A 6,000-nucleotide genomic window follows, 5' to 3' on the forward strand; every position below is an offset into this window, starting at 1 on the left:
AGGCGAGAAGGGTGCAAGGCAGAAAGGTGCAAGGCAGAGGGGAGAAGGGTGCAAGGCAGAGAGGACAAGGGTGCAAGGAGGAGCGAAGAAGGGTGCAAGGCAGAGGGGAAAATTTTGCAAGGCAGAGGGGAGAAGGGTGGAAGGCAGAGGAGAGAAGGGTGTAAGGCAGAGGGGAGAATGGTGCAGGGCAGAGGGGAGGAGGGTGCAAGGCAGAGAGGAGAAGGGTACAAAGCAGAGGGGAGAAGGGTGCAAGGTAGAGAAGGGTGCAAGGTGGAGGAGAGAAATTTGCAAGGCAGAGCGGAGAATGGTGCAACGGGGAAAAGGGAGAAGGGTGCAAGGCGGAGGGGAGAAGGGTGCAATGCAGAGGGGAGAAGGGTGCAAGGCAGAGAGGAGAAGGGTGCAAGGCAGAGGGGAAAGGGTGCAATGCAGAGAGGAGAAGGGTGCAAAGCGTAGGGGGAGAAGGGTGCAAGGCAGAGGGGAGAAGGGTGCAAAGCAGAGGGGAAATGGGTGGAAGGGGAGGCGAGAACGGTGCAATGGGGAGGGGGAGAAGAGTGCAAGGCAGAGGGGAGAAGGGTGCAAGGCAGAGGGGAGAAGGGTGCAAGGCAGAGAGGAGAAGGGTGCAAGGCAGAGGGGAAAGGGTGTAATGCAGAGAGGAGAAGGGTGCAAGGTGGAGGGGGAGAAGGGTGCAAAGCAGAGGGGAAATGGGTGGAAGGGGGAGGCGAGAAGGGTGCAAGGCAGAAAGGTGCAAGGCAGAGGGGAGAAGGGTGCAAGGCAGAGAGGACAAGGGTGCAAGGAGGAGGGAAGAAGGGTGCAAGGCAGAGGGGAGAATTTTGCAAGGCAGAGGGGAAAAGGGTGCAAGGCAGAGGGCAGAGGGAGAAGGGTGCAAGGCAGAGGGGGGAATGGTGCAAGGCAGAGCAGAGAATGGTGCAACGGGGAAAAGGGAGAAGGGTGCAAGGCGGAGGGGAGAAGGGTGCAAGGCACAGGGGGGAAGGGTGCAATGGGGAGGGGCGAAGGGTGCAACGGGGAGAAGAAGAAGGGTGCAAGGCAGAGGGGAGAAGGGTGCAATGCAGAGAAGAGAAGGGTGCAAGGTAGAGAAGGGTGCAAGGCGGAGGGGGAGAAGGGTGCAAGGCGGGGGGAGAAGGGTGCAAAGCACAGGGGAGATGGGTGGAAGGGGAAGGCGAGAAGGGTGCAAGGCAGAAAGGTGCAAGGCAGAGGGGAGAAGGGTGCAAGGCAGAGAGGACAAGGGTGCAAGGAGGAGCGAAGAAGGGTGCAAGGCAGAGGGGAGAATTTTGCAAGGCAGAGAGGAGAAGGGTGCAAGGCAGAGGAGAGAAGGATGTAAGGCAGAGGGGAGAATGGTGCAAGGCAGAGGGGAGGAGGGTGCAAGGCAGAGAGGAGAAGGGTACAAAGCAGAGGGGAGAAGGGTGCAAGGTAGAGAAGGGTGCAAGGTGGAGGAGAGAAATTTGCAAGGCAGAGCGGAGAATGGTGCAACGGGGAAAAGGGAGAAGGGTGCAAGGCGGAGGGGAGAAGGGTGCAATGCAGAGGGGAGAAGGGTGCAAGGCAGAGAGGAGAAGGGTGCAAGGCAGAGGGGAAAGGGTGCAATGCAGAGAGGAGAAGGGTGCAAAGCATAGGGGGAGAAGGGTGCAAGGCAGAGGGGAGAAGGGTGCAAAGCAGAGGGGAAATGGGTGGAAGGGGAGGCGAGAAGGGTGCAATGGGGAGGGGGGAGAAGAGTGCAAGGCAGAGGGGAGAAGGGTGCAAGGCAGAGGGGAGAAGGGTGCAAGGCAGAGAGGAGAAGGGTGCAAGGCAGAGGGGAAAGGGTGTAATGCAGAGAGGAGAAGGGTGCAAGGCGGAGGGGGAGAAGGGTGCAAAGCAGAGGGGAAATGGGTGGAAGGGGGAGGCGAGAAGGGTGCAAGGCAGAAAGGTGCAAGGCAGAGGGGAGAAGGGTGCAAGGCAGAGAGGACAAGGGTGCAAGGAGGAGGGAAGAAGGGTGCAAGGCAGAGGGGAGAATTTTGCAAGGCAGAGGGGAAAAGGGTGCAAGGCAGAGGGCAGAGGGAGAAGGGTGCAAGGCAGAGGGGGGAATGGTGCAAGGCAGAGCAGAGAATGGTGCAACGGGGAAAAGGGAGAAGGGTGCAAGGCGGAGGGGAGAAGGGTGCAAGGCACAGGGGGGAAGGGTGCAATGGGGAGGGGCGAAGGGTGCAACGGGGAGGGGAAGAAGGGTGCAAGGCAGAGGGGAGAAGGGTGCAATGCAGAGAAGAGAAGGGTGCAAGGTAGAGAAGGGTGCAAGGCGGAGGGGGAGAAGGGTGCAAGGCAGGGGGGAGAAGGGTGCAAAGCACAGGGGAGATGGGTGGAAGGGGAAGGCGAGAAGGGTGCAAGGCAGAAAGGTGCAAGGCAGAGGGGAGAAGGGTGCAAGGCAGAGAGGACAAGGGTGCAAGGAGGAGCGAAGAAGGGTGCAAGGCAGAGGGGAGAATTTTGCAAGGCAGAGGGGAGAAGGGTACAAGGCAGAGGAGAGAAGGGTGTAAGGCAGAGGGGAGAATGGTGCAAGGCAGAGAGGAGGAGGGTGCAAGGCAGAGAGGAGAAGGGTACAAAGCAGAGGGGAGAAGGGTGCAAGGTAGAGAAGGGTGCAAGGCAGAGGTGGAGAAGGCTACAAGGGGGAGGGGAGAAGGGTGCAATGGGGAGGGCGAGAAGGGTGCAAGGCAGAAGGGTGCAACGCAGAAAGCAGAAGGGTGCAAGACCGAGGGGAGAAGGGTGCAAGGTGGAGGGGTGAAGGGTGCAAGGCAGAGGGGAGAAGGGTGCAAGGCAGAGAGGAGAAGCGTACAAGACAGAGGGGAGAAGGGTGCAAGGCGGAGGGGAGAAGGGTGCAAGGCAGTGGGGAGAAGGGTGCAAGGCAGTGGGGAGAAGGGTGCAAGGCAGAGAGGAGAAGGGTGCAAGGAAGAGGGAAGAAGGGTGCAATGAGGAGGGGAGAAGGGTGCAAGGCGGAGAGAAGAAGGGTGCTAGGCAGAGAGCAGAAGGGTGCTAGGCAGAGAGGAGAAGGGTGCAAGGTAGAGAAGGGTGCAAGGTGGAAGGGAGAAGGGTGCAAGGCAGAGGGGAGAAAGGTGCAACGTGGAGGGGGAGAAGGGTGCAAGGCAGAGGGGAGAAAGGTGCAAGGCAGAGGGGAGAAGGGTGCAACAGGGAGGGGAGAAGGGTGCAAGGCAGAGGGGAGAAGGGTGCAAGGCAGAGGGGAGAAAGGTGCAAGGCCCAGGGGAGAAGGGTACAAGGCAGAGGGGAGAAGGGTTCAAGGCAGAGAGGAGAAGGGTGTAAGGCAGAGGGGGGAATGGTGCAAGGCAGAGGGAAGACTGGTGCAAGGTAGAGAAGGGTGTAAGGCGGAGGGGAGAAGGGTTCAAGGCAGAGGGGAAAAGGGTGCAAGGCAGAGGGGAGAAGGGTGCAACGCGGAGGGGTAAAAGGATGCAAGGCAGAGGGGAGAAGGGTGCAAGGCAGAGTGGAGAAGCGTGCAAGGCAGAGGGGAGAAGGGTGCAAAGCAGAGAGGGAAGAGAGGAGAAGGGTGCAAGGCAGAGTAGAGAAGGGTGCAAGGCAGAGAGGAGTAGGGTGCAAGGTAGAGAAAGGTGCAAGACGGAGGGGGAGAAGGGTGCAAGGCAGAGGGGAGAAGGGTTCAAGGGGGAGGGCGAGAAGGGTGCAAGGCAGAAGGGTGCAAGGCAGAGGGGAGAAGGGTGCAAGGCAGAGAGGAAAAGGGTGCAAGGCCGAAGGGAAAAGGGTGCAAGGCAGAGGGGAGTATGGTGCAAGGCAGAGGGGAGAAGGGTGCAAGGCAGAGGGGAGAAAGGTGCAAGGCAGAGGGGAGAAGGGTGCAACAGGGAGGGGAGAAGGGTGCAAGGTAGAGGGGAGAAGGGTGCAACGTGGAGGGGGAGAAGGGTGCAAGGCAGAGGGGAGAAAGGTGCAAGGCAGAGGGGAGAACAGTGCAAGGCAGAAGGGAGAATGGTTCAAGGCAGAGGGGAGAAGGGTGCAAGGCAGAGGGGAGAGGGTGCAAGGCAGAGGGGAGAATGGTGAGGGGAGATGGGTGAAAGGCAGAGGAGAGAATGGTGCAAGGCAGAGGGTAGAATAGTGCAAGGCAGAGGGGAGACTGGTGCAAGGTAGAAAAGTGTGCAAGGCGGAGGTGGAGAAGGGTACAAGGGGAGGGGAGGGGAAGAAGGGTGCAAGGGGGAGGGTGAGAGGGGTGCAAGGCAGAGGGGGAAATGGGGCAAGGGGGAGGGGCAGAAAGGTGCAAGGCAGAGAAGGGTGTAAGGAAAAAAGGGGGATATGGGTTCAAGGTGGAGAAGGGTGCAAGACGGAGGGGGAGACAGATGCAAGGCGGATAAGGGTGCAAGGTAGAAGGAGAGAAGGGTACAAGGCAGAGGGGGAGAAGGGTGCAAGGCAGAGAGGGAGAAGTGTGCAGGGCGGAGGGGGAGAAGGGTGCAATGCGGAAGGGGAGAAGGAAGCAAGGCAGAGAGGGAGAAGGGTGCGAGGCAGAGGGGAGTAGGGTACAAGGTAGAAGGGGAGGAGGGTGCATGGCGGAGGGGAGAAAGGTGCAAAGCGGAGGGGAGAAGGGTGCAAGGCAGAGAGGAGAAGGGTGCAATGCAGAGAGGAGAAGGGTGCAAGGCAGAGAGGAGAAGGGTGCAAGGCAGAGAGGAGCAGGGTACAAGGCAGAGGGGAGAAGGGTGCAAGGCAGAGGGGAGAATGGTGCAAGGCAGTGGGGAGAATGGTGCAAGGTAGAGGGGAGAATGGTACAAGGCAGAGGGGAGAATGGTGAAAGGCAGAGGAGAGAATGTTGCAAGGTAGAAAAGGGTGCAAGGCGGAGCTGGAGTAGGGTACAAGGGGGAGGGTGAGAAGGGTGCAAGGGGAAAGGGGAGAAGGATGCAAGGGGGATGGCGAGAAGTGTGCAAGGGGGATGGCAAGAAGGGTGCAAGACAAAGGGAAGAAGGGTGCAAGGGAGATGGTGATGAAGTTAAAAATATGCCCTCCCCTGGAAACATTTCTGCGGACGCCCATGCATACGCTGTGCAATTCCAATCTTGTTGCTGCACATGCTTAAGATGTTGACGGCTGCCACTGGTACAGAAGACATTATAATAGATGATGCTTATTGGACCTGGTCCATTCTGCAAAGCTGTGTGAGGTATAGTGTATTGTGTAGTGCATGTTATTGGGTTGTGTAGTGTGTGGGAGAGTGTGTGGTATAATATGTGGTGTGTGCTAGGCAAGGGGGAAGCAGATGCTAAATTTTGGGTTGGGCACGGACATTATTGAGTAGAGCCAAGCCAGGGGTCTGTCTTGGCCCGGAATCATTCAGAAGTGTGAACAACCAGACACCAAGTGTCATGAAAAATATGATAAATACTTTAACATGAGAACATGTATTTTCCAACATTTCACAGTGTCTCTTCAGCTCATATGATTATATCACTCAATTGAGCGAAATTTGTTGGAAGTTTTATTTTTTAAATATGAAACATTCAAGAATGCCTTTAACCCTTGATGACGTTGCAGTGAGTTACCCAAGACATGTCAAAACAAGCACGTGGAGACTCCAAGACTTTTTTTGCTAATTATTTTATGCTGGCTATTCACTTGTTGAGTCACTCCTAAAATCCTTCTTTTTCTCAAGTCAATGGAGCCAGCAGTATTATTAGCATCAAGGTATCTCCTGCTTCACTTACTCTGCTAGCTCCTCTAGCATGATTGTAGGAGAGGCTGAGCACCTCAATAACCACAACTGAATAATTAGCAAAACAAAGAGGTCCCAGAGCCCCCACAGAGTTTGCTCCTTGGGTTACAGCACTGCAAGGAGAGCTGATGTGTGGGCCAGAGTGCCAGCAAGACATGTTCTGTCTGTCACCATTGTTTCCACTTCAAAATATGGGGGGATATTGCCCATTGTGCCCCCCACTACAAAATCTGGGGGTCATAAATCCCCCACTGTTTTTATGCCCATGGTGCTAGGATGCATGGGGTATTATCAGTACAGCATGTTAGGGG

The sequence above is a fragment of the Lissotriton vulgaris genome, chromosome 7, assembly GCF_964263255.1.
Source record: "Lissotriton vulgaris chromosome 7, aLisVul1.2, whole genome shotgun sequence".
Lineage (NCBI taxonomy): Eukaryota > Metazoa > Chordata > Amphibia > Caudata > Salamandridae > Lissotriton > Lissotriton vulgaris.